General features: G+C 41.7%; 1 protein-coding gene across 2 annotated transcripts in view; it reads left to right on the top strand.

Annotated features, from left to right (window-relative positions):
- Positions 1-250: 250 nt before the first annotated feature.
- Positions 251-15,521, top strand: part of AMOT (angiomotin) — a 66,355-nt gene continuing 51,084 nt past the window's right edge. For both annotated transcript variants that reach the window (XM_032757492.2, XM_032757491.2), the window contains exons 1-2: positions 251-800; positions 8,886-8,963. The gene's annotated coding sequence lies outside the window, so the exon portion shown is untranslated. The remainder of the gene's footprint in view (positions 801-8,885; positions 8,964-15,521) is intronic.

Below are 15,521 nucleotides of genomic sequence, written 5' to 3'. Positions count from 1 at the left end.
GCAGTGGGGCGGGGAGCTGCACTGGCTCTCCCACGCGTCTATGCCGCGCTGTTGCCGCAGATGATTATTGTAGTCTTTTGCAAAACCCTTTGCTTCTTCCTAGCCAGTCCCCGCGCAGACTCTCACGGCTACGGCAACCGAGTCGTGCCCGTCTAGTGGGAAGGCGAGAGCGAGGGTCCCCCGCTTTCGCCCGAGCTCCCGGACCCCGCGGTTCAATTGTTTGAAACTTCCCCGCCCCCCGGCCCCGCCTCTCTTCCGCGCTCCCCCCACTCCTCACTTCCAGGGTCCAGGCAGGCTCCCGCCCTTCTTTCCCCGCCCTCTACTCCGCCTTCCTCCGTAGTCCACATCCCCCGCCCTGCTCCGGGGCGGTCCTAGCCGCTCACCGCAAGAAGAAAAGCCACCCGTTCGTCCCCCTCCCCTACCTCCCATCCTTTGCCCAGGAGCTGCCTTGGCAGTCACGCCCCTTCCTTCTGAGGAGCTTTCTGGCTGCCTAAACTGGTAGACCCCCTGAATTACTCCTGCATCTCCGCTCTCTTTCGCCTCCTCTTTTCTTAGTTCTCTCCGCCTCCCCCTCAACTACCACCACCTCCAGTCAGTCTCGCCTCCGACCATCCGCTGCTCCACCCTCTGGCCCGGTATCCTGCCTGTCCGCTGCCACCAAGGAGAGCCCGGACGGAGCAGCGAGGAGGGGAGCAGCCGGGAGTTGGGGCTTCCCCCTTGCCCATCCCTGGCCGCTGGCCCGGGACCGAAGCCACTTGAGCGAGCAGAGAGTCGTCACCTTGCCTTCGTTGCCTTCAGGGGTAGGAGACGCGTGGTTACTTTTCGCGGGGAACTGGGGCAGGAATCCATGGTGGCATGAACTTGGTCGTGCCCTCGGCGTGAGTGAATCGATCTAGGCGCGTGTGGGAATGCCCGTGTGTTCTACTTTCTTTGCAGCTCGCCATGAGTTTTTTTGGATGTGCAGCAAGTTAAATCGGTTAGAGTGTGCACTGCTTTCCCGTCCTACTTCGGTGAGGAGATGCTAGTGGGTACCACTACTAGATGGTACTTCTACTTCTTTACCTCCTGGGGCTCTTGTGGGTCTCTAGGTAATTAATCACATTGAGGAGCTAAAGACCCGAGGGAAGCTGAAGTCTACATTTAGCCCAGCATGCATGTCAGTGCTTATCTCAGATAACTAGATAGGTTTCTCCTAAGTGCTTAGGCTTGGGGTGGGGACTCACACTCCCTGAGGCGGGAGCAGGAGGGGTAGGACCGTGAATTCTTGAAGTTTTAAAGTCTGTGTAATCTAAAACAAGGCTACTCTTTGAGATGTGTGGTGGTGGTGGTAGTGCTTGTGGTGGTGGTGATAGTGGTGGTGAGGAGGGAGTTGCCCCTATCTGCTTTAGAAGATCCAAAGATGTTAGTAAATAGCTTTGGGGGATCTTGAGGGTGTCTTGAGGGTCCAAGCCTGGGCCACTGCACATTGGTGCTTCAACAGTAAGATGGGCTTCATGGGTTTGTGAAAATGAAGAGAAAAGTGGGAGGGGAAAATAACAGTCAGACTGCGAGTAGTTCCTGGTAAATTGCCACTAATAATAATATAATAATTTGCATAAAGGGACTAAATAGAATTAAATGAGCAAGGAAAGAGAAAGTTGGTGAGAAACAGCATTTTCAATCTCTAGTGTATGTTTTAAGAACGAATTTTTCAGCAACCTGGGATGTTTAGTTCATGAAGTTCTCCTCCCTCCCCGCCATGAAGAGTGGATGTTGGGAGGCAGATTAAAACTTTTATGAATATAACCCTCTTCTCCCATTCAGAGAAGAAGATAATTAGTCACCATAATCTTCAATGATGAAGGGCTAAGGGTATTTAAGTCTCCTTGAGCTAGGCTTTGTGAAAAGTTCTTTCTCAGGCCAGCCTTTGTGAAGCCTTCTCAGTTAGACCTTTCAGCACCCTCATTTAGTAGCTAAGAATAGTTTGAAATGCCATTTTGGATGTGGTATACATTTTCATCCATCTCCCACCTATCTTCAATTGGACAAGTGCGTCAAGCTTGTAAGTGATGGTGTTCAAAGACTTACTACTGAGATGTCCTTAACCCATTGCTTATTTGGGAACACATTATTTACATACATTTTAAAATAACTTTGGTTGATTTTAATGAGGGGAAGGAAAGTAGGAAGGTAGAGAAGGAACGTTACAGGGCGACAGTTTTAAAGGCTATCCTGTTTCAGATCAGCTGGGAGGGAAAAGCTGGCCTGACCAAACTACATTTTATAACTGGCCTGGGACATTTTAACAGCCAGGTGGTTGTAGAGTAGTTGCCTCTATTTACAGATGATAACTAAGGTTCCAACTATTCTATATGGGTTTACCCGGCGTCACTGACAGACACTTTCTGGCACTACATCATACCTCATTTTAAAATTACTTCTTTCCTTGGAAAAGTTCGTGGCTTTGTAAAATTGAAAGTGCTTTTTCTACCTTCATGGTCTAGATGTGAAGTAAACCTCTGACCACAATTGTATGTGGAGTCACTTTTACATGAAATTTGTGGATCTGTTTACCTATTTAAAAGATTTTAGAAAGGGAATTTTAATAATTCATAGTCAATGCAGTTTTGGATTTGGAAAAATCTCATTTCTGGTTTATGAAGTTGGATTTATTAGGCTAATTCCCAACTAGGACATTTGTAGAGTTGCTTTTTCTTTCTGAGGTTTTGTAAAGACCGCCTCAGACTCTAGAATGCTTTAAGAATAGCCTAATCAGAAGGCAGGGGGATGGATACTATGACCTTGAGGTCCCATTGAGTGCCAGAATTCTAAGTGGGTACATCTGCTTCTGTGCCTCTCCCAAGAGCCGTCTCCCAGGGCCTGCGCCTTCTTTAAAAGGGTGCCTTTGTAATTAAGCGGCCCTTCTTCCCCATCCCCCTTTCTTCCTTTGATCCAGCTTTTTAAGGCCTTTTTTTCCATTTGGAGACAAGAGGGGTTTCTCACACTTTCCTGTTCCCCTCTTAACGCTTCTTTTCCTTTACCCTAGAAAAGTCCCCTGAAGTTCTCAGGATGGTTAGAAGTTGTTTTGTTTTGTTTGGGGCGCGGGGGTGGAGTGGGGGAGTTGTTACCAATGAGGAGGAATAGAGGATATATTCCCTCTTGGGAAATGCTTGCGACCAGGTAGCCTCCTCCATGGAGACTGAGCATTTGGAATGCATGAGAACAGTCTATTCTTGGGGACTGTCTGGTAGAAATTGTCCTTTGCACCCATTAAGCCCAGCTTAAACACTGAAAGGGGTGGGGAGAGGTGTGTGTGGTCGTAGTGGAGCCTTTTAGGATGGTAAATGGGTAAATGTTTCCAAATCTCCTATTACATCATCTCTTTCTCCCATGGATTCAGTAGGTTTAGTGATCTGCTTGACAAGTTAATTAGCTGGGGACTAAACCAATTTGTTTAGAATTGTGATCCATTGATTTCCTGTCCCCAGGAATTTTTGTTGGTGTTTTACTATGATGTGTTGTCTTTAGTCTTACTTACTTTTCCATCCTTGCTGCCTTTTGTGGACTTTGGTCCAAAATCTAGGGTTCCACCCCCAAGTCAAAGGTTAGAATTTTGTCCCAGGAACTAAGGGGGTATTAAACAGGCTGGCCATACTGCATTACTCTCCTCCATGGTGGGCTTCTGACCCCTTTTAACCCAGAGAAAGGAGGGAAGTCGCCCCTTCCACACACAACACACACAATCTGAACAAAAAAAAAAAAAAAAGAAAAAGAAAAAGAAAGAAAGAAAATAGGAGGTCATTTGCTTTATAAAAGAATCCACAACAGGTTTCTTTGTAAGTACTAGCTTTCCTAGTTAGTGCCTTTAAACTATGACTTGATATATAAAAATTCACTCTAACTGGGCCTTCTTGGAAGCATATTTATTGCATAAAGGAATACATAAGAATTTGTAATGATTATCGCTTAAATTAAGTGAGGCCATTATTTGGCCTTTGAAATCTTTTTGTTATATGGAATGGAGTTAGTTAATTGTCTAAATCATTCTGGCTTGTAATAATGCTGGCCACGTTAGCTCCGGCCTACAACTGCTTGCAAAAGAAAGCTAGTATTACTTTTTGAAAATAAATCAGACTTTATAGATTTTGAACAATTCTAAGGATGAGACTGTCCACCCCATATAGGTAAAATATTTTATTTCCAGTTACTGGATTTTACTAACCCAGGGATCCAGAAAGTTATTTCTAGTAAATAATGGCGACTGATGCCACTTTTAACCTAAGAATCTGCAATAAGATTTCCTAGTGAGCCTATTGGTGAGAAGGACCTGGGCTCTAGGCCCAACTGTAACTCGGTTTACTACCTCTGTTAAGTTTTTTTTTTTTCCACTGTAAATTATAGGTTTGGACAGGGTAATTTTGAGAGCCAGTTCTTATACGTTTATGGTTTTCTTTCTAGGCCTCAATATCTAGTATGAATGTGAATGATTGCTACTAGAATGAAGTGCAACAGTTGTTAGAAATTCAATCATCTAGTCATCATGTTAAAAAAAAAAAGATCCTGTAAGGATATATGAATATAGATGCATTATGTTTTATATTTTAACAGCCCAAAATTAAGAAGCTAAGACTCTGTCCAAAACTTCAAGAATTCCATCATCCTAACAGATCACCTGCTTTCATTTTTTCTAGTTCCTTTCAAGTCCTGGTTCCTGTACTAACATGAATTTTAGATAATTGGAGCCACAGATATATACAATGTTGCTTTTCAATAAGAGCCCACCTAAGACAGCTTTGTAAACCCATGTGGAGGAACGAAGTCAGAATCTGACCGAGGACACATGAAGACTCCCATATATTTTGTTTCTCAAATGCCAGGAGAGGCTAATGGATATAATAAGTAATCCCTAAACACTCTCTGTGATTCAGGAGTTGTTCATGTATCTAGCAAGGCTGTTAATTTAATTCCTTTGACCTCCTGTTATCCCTCCCCCATTCTTGTTAACAACAACAACAACAAAACTAGGGTCCACTGTTTACTTTGTCTAAATCATTGGCAATGATTTTTAAATCCCTGTATGGTGAAATCTTATCAAGTGAGTATAAATTTGAGTGGAATATGAAATCTCCAGAATGAGAAAGGAGAAGCAGGAAAGCACAAATATACTTGTTTTGTAGCATGGAAAATAATATGTTTAAATTAGATTAAAAGATAGCAAAGAAAGTAAGGATTTTAGACAGTTAAATAAAAGACAAGTGCAGCAGCAGAATGGCCCACACATAATTGGTTCTTCATCTGAGGTCTTCACCATGTAGTGAAAGTTCAGTTTCATAGTTCTTTAATTTTCCTTTGATAACAAAGGTGTGGTATACATGTGATCTCTAAGATTTGAAGGATTCGCCGGGCATGGTGGCTCACACCTGCAATCCCAGCAATTTGGGAGGCAGAGGTGGGTGGATCACCTAAGGTCAGGAGTTCAAGACCAGCCTGACCAACATGGTGAAACCCCCATCTCTACTAAAAATACAGAATTATCTGGGTGTGGTGGCGCGTGCCTGTAATCCCAGCTACTCGGGAAACTGAGAAACAAATTGCTTGAACCCGGGAGGCAGAGGTTGCAGTAAGCCAAGATCACACCATTGCACTCCAGCCTGGGAAAAAAAACAAAAACATTTTCTCCAGGATCATACAGAAAAAAAAAAAAAAAGATTTGATGGATTCATTCCTGGAAACCAGTGGCTCATCATAAATTAGATTAAATTTCTCTAACTGGAATAGAAAGTGTGGTATGAGTTTTTAGTATTTAGAAAGTAGCAAATGAGGAACAGGAACTTTTTTTTTTTTGTAGTATATGATCCTGGAGAAAATGCAAATGGGTGTATTTGCCAATGTTTCCTAAGGCAATTCTTGAAAATCTACTCTTTTAAGTCTGTGGGCTTGCCTTGACATTTGTAAAGACACTTTCACTCTTGCCCTAACTCCATGAAATATCATTAGCCTGTGTGACTTGAAGCTGGGATCTGGTTTTCTCTGCCCAGCCCCTCTCTGGCTTACCATGTGACCAAGGGTAAATGAATTAGCTGCTCTAAGCTTCAGTTACCCTTCTGGGAAACAAGGATATTAATACCTCACAGAGGTGTTTCGGCATGCTTCATATTGGGCACATGCTTTGAGGTCATTGGATGAAAGGTGTTTGCATGATGGCAGAGCAGGCTTATTATAGGGTCTTGAGCAGGTGTTCCTTTTTAATGAGCTTTGCTCTCTTATAACATACAGTGCCCTTTGGTGCCCCATTGCCTTACTGACTGTAATTACCATTAACCCAACATTTGTATTATTGGCCCTCTCGGCTTTTTGGAAAAAAATTAAACAGTTTTGTACTGTGTGGTAAGTTGAGGTACAAATAAGAAGACTCTAGCATCTTACAGGGTGGTGAAAAATAGCTTCAAAAAGAAACGTTAGTTGAAAAGGGCTATAGAGATCAGTGAGTTATTCAGAGCTCCTCCAAAAGATGAAAAAGAATAAGGCAAACTTCCGTGTGTGTGCATGCGCGTTTTAAGGGAGAAAGTTTTCAGTAATATTTGCTTGTGACACATACTGATGATAGCCAGTAACTGAAACCCAGCCATTGTAGTGTTTTATACACAGCTGGTTTTTATTAATGATGGAATATTTATGCTTGCTGTACAATTCGTGGCTCATTTCCATGTGTATGTCAGAACTTAAATACCCCCAAAAGAAACATTAAGATAACATGAAATATAAATGTGGCCAAGCTAGAAAGGGTGGATTTGGTGGAGAGTCTCCCTTATTCTTATTGGTGTCACATCAGATCACAATAACTGTGCCGCCCCCTACCAACCTTAGGCATTGATACTGATCTTTTTTTCCCCTTATATATACCCCATAGCAAACTTCACATTTCAATCTTTTTGATATGAACACATGATCTGCTCTCCTCTTTATAATGCAGATAAAACTGATGTATGTGTTTTTTAAGAGCGTATTTTCCCTGCACATGCTTCTCATTATCCGAGAGGCCTGGACTCAATCAGTAAAGGAGCAGAGAAACCACATAATTGAAAGGAGAATGACGGTGGTGCATACTTGGAATATTTGTGGGAAGGGGATTGCTGACATCAGAAAATGTAGTGGCCTGAGTGTTAACAGCGTTGAAGAGAAATCAGCTTTCTGTGTTTCTGTGTATTGAAAATTATTTTTAAGGGAATAAAAATATGGGCCAGGTTTGACATCCTTTTATGAAGTTGCCCTGGAAACTTTGATGAAGATTGTTAAAGAATAGCTCGATTAAAACCTTCCCCATTAGGAAGCTAATTAGTACATCCCTTACTCATTTTGGTTGTTTTCAAGGAGCATGTATTTGCATTGAATTAGTGACATTTGTTCCATGTGATAGCAAACTAAGATAAAAATCACAGATGGGGAAAATTATTTAGATTGCCTGTTTTGAAGAAACCTAATTTCCTCTTTATTACATTTAGATTTTCAGTTCAGATTTTTGTTTTACTATGTTTATATACAATGATCACATTTTAGTGTGGTAGCCAGTTTTGCTTTCTGGATCATGGGCTGTAAACCAAAGCTTATTTGAATTTCCCGTATGAATTAGGGAAATAGAACAAATGACAATAAACCATTTTATTAAGGTAAGATTTCATTTTTTTCTTCTACAGTTAGTTTCTCTTTGGTCTATGTGTGTGTGCCTGAGAGAGAGAGTAGGGGAGGCAGATTTTTTTTTAAAAAGCAACAGTTTTTGAAGCTAAGAAAATTTTGATGACCCCCCTTTACTCCCAGGAACATTCTATCTGCCTCAGGCTGCCAGTTGGGCTTTCGTTAGGGGAATATGATGAATTTTCTGACCTGGTGCTTTCTGTGACCAGGCTAAGCCGTTCTCCCTTGGAAGCCTGAAGGAAAGAGGTTATGGTGAGAACAGGAGTGCAAGATTTCTAGCAGGTTCTTTTTACTGTACCCACCTTTTTTTAGGGGGGTGAGTACTTGCTTCTGAGATTTTAGGGCCATTTGCAGTAGAGTCAATGGTCTATAGCTAAATATAAAATATGGGCTGGTTGTGGCTCTCCTTTCCCCCCATCACTTTAGGTGATGGTCATTCTGTACCTAGGTTCCCATATGCTGTGCCAGCGGCATAGGTGTGTGCCTGCAGTAGTTTGTGCAAGTGAGAAAGTTAGCTGGGTTATATGATTTGTGGTTTAATCTCATCTTAGTCCTTCTTGGGAAGGCAGGGTTTAGATTCAGTTCTGCAATGGCACCTCAGGCAAGGCAGGTTCCCTGTGCTTGCAAGGCAACAGCAGGAGGAGGAGGGGCTGCCTTCTGCCTTCAGAGAGTGACTCAGGCCCTTCGGTATGAAGATATGAAATGCTGGCTCCTGTCCATACACCTGCTGGATGCCACACCTGCAGTCAGCACCTGAGCCCCACTCAGACACAAAAACCAGACTGAAGGCAGATGGGGCTCCCTTGAAAAGGGGCACAGCGGAACAGGGAGCTCTCAATTATGTTAGTAGAGCCCCACTGGGAACTGGGTTTAGTCATCCCAGTGTTGGCGTGGGGAAACATTACTTTCTTTTAGATGCAGCTCACTCACTTGCTCAAGATACTGTTGGAGTGTTTCAGGAGTTTGCTTTCGTAATGAATTTCTCTTGTGAACTGTCCTCTTAAAAACTGGAGAGGCAATTCTGTGGAGGGTTATGTCTTAGAACCAAGCACAGGGCAGGAAGTCACAAGACCTGGGTTCCAATGCTGGCCCTACCAATGGGCAACAGTGAAATTCTGGTCCAATTAGTTACGATTAGCTATGTGTTCTGGACTTGAGCTTCCCTCTCCAGTTCTAAAATGGAATTAATCACATCTGCCTTTATTTCCCCACAGAGCTGCTGAGAAGGACAAATAAGATAGCAGAAGTGAAAGAGCTTTTGTCTCCTTAGAAGGAAGGCTGAGAAACTAAAGGTAATAATAACATTTTTATTATTGTTATTCCATGTCTTTCTTTGTTTTCTTCTCCTGCTGTGGCCTCTAGCAAAGTTTTATGGAAGTTTATCATTCACTCAGTATGCAACTATTAAGCACATTTTATGCACCAGTTAATGTTTTAGGTATTGGGATGGATACAATGAAAAATCACTCACCCAGCCCATACGCTCTAAGATCTTATAGTCTAGCAACTTCCATTTCCATTTCTGGCTCAACCTGTAACAGTGATTGCTACCGGGGCACTCAGAAGCTTAAAAGGTGAGAGTTAACTTCTTTTTTTCTCTCCACACTACAGCTGGAGATTTCTGTCCCTGGAGCTGTGTATTGCAAGGTCTACCTTGGAGATATATGGGAGGAAAGGCCATTGGGATAAATAAAGGAATATCTTTCCCTCCCACATTTGCAAAGTACCTAACCCTTGAATGATCTTTTTTTTTTTTTTTTCCCCAAAAGTCCATATTTAGTTTCATCCTGGGTTCTGTTCTTTTCCTAGTCAATATGGTCCAGCCCTCTCTTATGACCTTAGCTGTCATCCATACGCTAATGACTCCCAAAGATATATCTCAAGCTATCTTTGATGTCAAATTGGTCATCACACTCCATGTCTTCTACTCAGCTCATAGGTTTTTGGTGTTTTCCTCCTTTGGGGAGCTTTTTCAGGTAGCCCAGGGTTTTTTGCAGAGCCCTATGTGTTGCCGGAGCTATCGGCTCATACCTCTGTTTTCCCGTTGAATTGGGCCTCCTCTGCCTGACTGGGAGCTCCTCAAGAACTGGGCTCTCTTTTTTTTTTATTTTTATTTATTTATTGCCACCCTGGGGCTTACCTAGCACAATGTCTGGCTACAGTAAGTGCTCAATAAAAGTTTATGGAAAATTTGCTGTGATAAGTGTCATCATAGAGAATTTGTTTTCCATATTGAGCAGAGTTGAGGTCAGGAATAGATGGAGAGGGATTAGGGAGAAATCTTCAAAGAGAAGATGGACAGCAGAACTGCCTTCTTTTGAGAGTTCTGGCTAAGTTCTCACAGAAAGAATGCCTGTTGTGTCCACTCTTGTTAAACCAGGGGCATCTCTGACCTATTGCCTCCCCTGCTTTAGGACCGGATGACTTTTATGGTCAGGTCTGCAAATCAACCTCTGTCTATAATACATTGACCATTTAAGACAGGTGTCACTTAGTCATCTATTATTAAACAGGGCTGACCTTAAATGTGCCACCTTAACTGAGGCTGAAAATAGAGCTACACACACAGGCTCATTGATCATGCCTGCTTAGTTCTATACAGCAAAATGTCCCTTAGGATATATTGAAGATTGGGATCTAAAAACTGACAAATTCAATTCTCAGAATGTAAGCAAGTTGGGTCACAAGAACTGAATGTCTTCAAGCTGACTGTCAGATCTTTCCAAGGGCAAAAATGAAAGATGATATAAGCTATTACAGGCCATGAACCTGTTCTCACCCACCTGATGCTTTTACTAATTAGCTTCTTGGCTGGGTGGCAATTTGGGGCAAGTGCATGCAAGCTGGATTCACAGGGGAGCCCGCATTCCACTCTGCCATTTCACAAGCCACTGGGATACTACACTGCTTCTCTTGGCTTCTTTCCCTCCCAGGAGCCCTGCTCTGGAAAAATGAGAGCGGGAGAATTTTTCATTAAATGAGGGAGGGATTTCATGGGACTCTGGTGTTTTGCTAATTTTATTTTTTAGTGGGTTGTCTAAAAACATTTATGCTTCTTGACCCATCAGTTTCACTTCTGGGATTCTATCATGAAGAAACAATCTACAATATTGAAAAAGGTTAAATCACAAAGATGTTTTTGTAACATTATTTAGATTAGCATAAAATTGGAAGCAATTTACATGTCTTAATAATTGAAGGATGGGTAAGTGAATGCTGATACACTTGTTTAATGCACTATTATGCAGCCATTACGATGTTAGGAAGTTATGCCACAACATGGAAAAAGTATTTATGATGAGGTGAAATGCAGGATCGAGAATTACATCTTATTAATAATGCGTTGCTTTGTAAAAACACACAAATACGCATAGGAAAACTAAAGGAAATAAAATGTTAACAGTGCTTAAGTTGAGGTGCTGGGATTATAAGTGATTTTTTTCTTTATTAAAAATAAATGCATGCTGTGCTTATATTACTTGTAAAATAAAATATAAGTAGATATGAAAATGGGTGGCCTGGCATTGGAGGTTAAAGATTGGTCAAGCAGGCAGCTTCTAGGTATATTCTTAAACTTTTCTCATTTTAGGCTCCATCTAATTACAGGGACCCTTTATACTTTTCCTGAGTTAATAAAGAAGGGGATGTGATGGCGTGGTCTACTCCTCTTTTGGAATGGATGTGTGTGCTGGGGGATAGAGGGAGGTGGCAACAGGATTCTCCTTGCTACCCAGTATGTCACTGCTCACATCCACTTCAGGGTTGATCACCTTTGTTGCCTATAAACATGTTTAAGATAATTGCTTCACAGCAAAGCAAAGTCAAACTGGGACCAAAAACGACCAAGACCTTGAATTACCATCCCAGAAACGGATCTCTCACACTGATCCTCAGTAAGATTTGGAAATGCCAAGGCCTTGCCGTGGTTCTTAAAATAATTTTTCAACCTAATCTAATAGGGTGGTGCAAAAATCATTGTGGTGTTTGCAATAGAGTGTATTAAGCCGTCCTTGCATTGCTATAAAAAAGTACCGGAGACAGGGTAATTTATAAAGAAAAGAGTTTTAATGGGCTCACAGTTCTGCAGGCTTTATGGGAACCATGGTGCGAACATCTACTTGGCTTCGGGGCGGGGGCCTCAGGAAGCTTGCAATCATGGCAGAAGGCGATGGGGGAGCAGGCACATCACATGGCAAAAGCAAGAGCAAGAGACAATGGGGGAAGGTGCCACACATTTTTAAACAACCAGATCTCATGAGAACTCACTATCAGAACAGCACCAAGAAGATCTGCCCCCATGATCCCATCACCTCCCACCAAACCTCACAATTCAACATGAGATTTGGGCAGGGACACACATCCAAACTATATCATAGAGGTAGAGATAGGAACAAAAAAGAGTTGGGGCTGACTCGTCTCTTAAGGCTTTTCTTGAACTAGTGCTAGAGTTAAGTAAGAGCAAATGCCAAGCTGGTATGATGTTGAACAGACCTGGAACAGGGGGCCTGGAAACATCCATCCGTGGAGGTCCATGTTGCTGTTCAATCCACCTCACATCTTAGCCTAAAAAGCGAATTTGCAAAGCCTTTCTATAGTAGTATTTCTAAACACTTCCCCCTTACTGCCTTGAATTTTCCTTCCTTCCATTAACATTTTACTTTCAATGGAACTGGAAAATCAGCGGTAGCATTAAGGCAGGTTTATAGTCTTTTAAAACCAAGGTCAATTCTATGTAATAAATAGTTATTAAGCATCTCCTTTGTACAAGCAAATAATGCTAGATAATATGTTGTAGTGGAAGGGCTCTTGCCCTAGGTGTTATAAAAACTTTCATTTTGGTCCTGGCTGTCTCTCTTACCCTTTGAGGCCCTGGCATCTTCATCTATACAAGAAGAGGGTGGGAACACTAGGTGGTCTCCCTTTCCAGTTCTGGCTTTCAATGATCTAAGGACCCCTGTGTAGTGGACTGAGTTGCAAATAAAGGTGTTTTTTTTTTTTAAAAAAAAAAAAAAACCTTTCTTCATAAAATTGCTGTATACTTCTAAAAAAAAAAAAAAAAGGCTACTTTGAAATAACAATTATAGTAATAGCTTACTTTTATTGAGGCCTTACTATGTGCCAGGCTCCATGCTTAGCACTTTACATGGATTAATTCCCTTAATCTTTATAACAACCCTATCTAGTATGAACACCATTATCCCTATTTTGCAGATGATGAAATTGAGACTTGGGAGATAAGAGACATGTACAAGATCCGTTAGTAAGCCATACATCCAGGATTTAAACTTGGGCAGTGTGACTCTAGGCCCAGACTCCGTGCCACAGTGTTTGTGATGCCTATCAATTGAGATAACCTGCAAAAGGACCATTGTTTTTCATATTCTAAATGAAGTGAATTGGTATCTTGGGTTGCAAGACTGTTGGGAAAGTTATTCTCTAGGGTACTTTGGCTACAATATGGACCAACCTGAGAGAACATAAGAATTTACTGGGGCCTCTCACTTTTTGTGAGAGGTTATGTGTGTGTGTGTTCGCACAAATACATACACATAGGTACAGGGAAAACTTTGAACTGGCCCCCTTCCATTTATCTGGGAGTCAAATTGGATGAAACAAGTTGACCAAGATTTAGCAGAGAAACAGCTTTCTTAGACTTAGATTCTTTATCCTGGTTGGTAGAATGAGAGGTAGGGGCAGAATGTGGAAGGCTATAGAAGAGGGGATAGAAAGAAGATCTTATAGGCATATTGCAAAATTTATTTGAAGGGTGGGAATTTGGTCTGTCCTGACCACCTTGTAATGTTGATTTTCTGGGACTTGTCTTCAGAAACATCTGGGCCTTCATTAATATGTTTTGGCTCAACCTCACAGGTGTATTGGGATAGGCCAATGACTGCAAATGGAGTAAGAATTTAGCTTGGCCTTACTTCCCTGTTGTTGTTGTAGAAGAGTTGATTATATAGATTCAAATTGCATTTTTAAAGACAGAACCACAATTATTCTTTTTTTCCTATCAAATATTCTCAGAGACAGTCTGTGTGCCCAGGACAAACAAGGTTATTTTATTGATTGGAGATGATGTCAGACCCCTGGCAGTGGCATGATTAAAGCTATAGGGAGATTAAAGGTTATAGAGTTCATACTGTTTTAGGTCTTGTGCATGAAACAAGGAGTCTTCTCCTTTCCTTTCTCAAATAAATGGAGTAGTGTTTTCCTCATTATGTGACTCTTGACATGTAGATGAACATAAGTTCTTTAAGAAAAAGATAGTAAACTGGAGAGGACTCTGCAAAGCTTTTTTCTTAGGCCGATTTTTCTCTTTTAAACAGAGACAAAGATGGCAGGAGGGGGGTGAGAGGGTAGGGGAACGATCTGTGTCCAGTTAACATAAAGTGATTTGGGTTTAGAAAAGGATATGGAGGGGCCGAGCGTGGTGGCTCACGCCTGTAATCCCAACACCTTGGGAGACTGAGGCAGGCAGATCCCTGAGATCAGGAGTTCAAGACCAGCCTGGCCAACGTGGCAAAACCCCGTCTCTACTAAATATATGAAAATCAGCCAGGCATGGTGACACGTGCCTGTAATCCTGGCTACATGGGAGGCTGAGGCAGGAGAATCACTTGAACCTGGGAGGCAGAGATTGCAGTGAGCCGAGATCCCACCACTGCACTCCAGCCTGGGTGACAGAGCAAGACCCCATCTCAAAAATAGATAAATAAGTAAGAAAAGGATACAGAGGACAGAATTGAGAGAACAGAGTAAGTCCTTGCATGAGAAAAGTTTTCTCAATGAAGAGCTGAGTATCAGGAGAAAGTCAGTAATATCAGCATGAAGAATCTAAATAGTACTGGAAAAGAATAATATGGCAGTTTCTCTCCAGGGACTAGAGTTTAAAAGCCTTGGGCTGTTTTCTGGTGTTTCAGCTGGAAAAAAAAGGATGAATGTTTTGTTCAGAATTGGACAATAGAAGCACGGTGGTTATGTACCATAGCTCTGGTAACAGTCCAACTTTGATTCCAATTAGAAGTTCCTCTGCTTCAAAATTAGGGGAGACACCCTAAAATAATTACCTTGCAGATTTGAGATGATGTTGCTTTTGATCATGATTATATGTTGTGCCAAAACAAGATGGACAGACACGTTTCCGTGTTTGTTCACTCTATATCTGTTCACTTTATTTTTGGCAACATTGCAAGGAAATAATGTTAAATTAATCACTTTGTGGTTTTGTGGAGTTTTTAAAAACTTCAATGTTTTGAACATGCTCTCAAAATACAGAGATGCTTGTGTACTTCTTTTGCATTGTTTTCTCCCTCTCATGGAGTCACTGGTGTGGATTAAGCCTTTCCTTTAAGTGATATGAATGAATCATACATAGGCCAGGACAGAAGATAGAAATGTGGTTCATGTGCATGTCACTTAAACTCCTGAGTCTTAGAATCATTTCGATTAGGCTGACAAGGCTTTGCAGAGAGTCCAAACAGAAATTAGAAATAAGGACAATCTCAAATCCAGGTGTATTACACATGTGCATCTAGTCTATATAATGTAAGTCTATGAGGTTTTTTTGCTGAGACACTGGGGCAATGGAAGTGCCAAGAAAGCAAGTGGAGGCATCTTCTGCTTGGAGAAGGGTTGTGCTCTGTGTTGGGAAGGGCAGTCTACTTTCCTACTCCAAGAATGGATGGACCATTGATCAGATGATCAGAGTGTAAGCTCCATGAGGGCAGGAATTATATTTTATGTGCCTTTGTAGCCCTTATTGTATCTAGTATGAGGCTGACAAATGTGTGGAATAGTTGATACGCAATAAATACTTAATGACTTGGTTGAAAAGAAGGTTCTTCCCC

This window comes from Hylobates moloch, unplaced genomic scaffold, assembly GCF_009828535.3.
Source record: "Hylobates moloch isolate HMO894 unplaced genomic scaffold, HMol_V3 SCAFFOLD_7, whole genome shotgun sequence".
In the NCBI taxonomy this organism is placed as follows: Eukaryota; Metazoa; Chordata; class Mammalia; order Primates; family Hylobatidae; genus Hylobates; species Hylobates moloch.
Note: the sequence above shows the minus strand (reverse complement) of the source record. Positions and strands in the feature narration are given on the sequence as shown.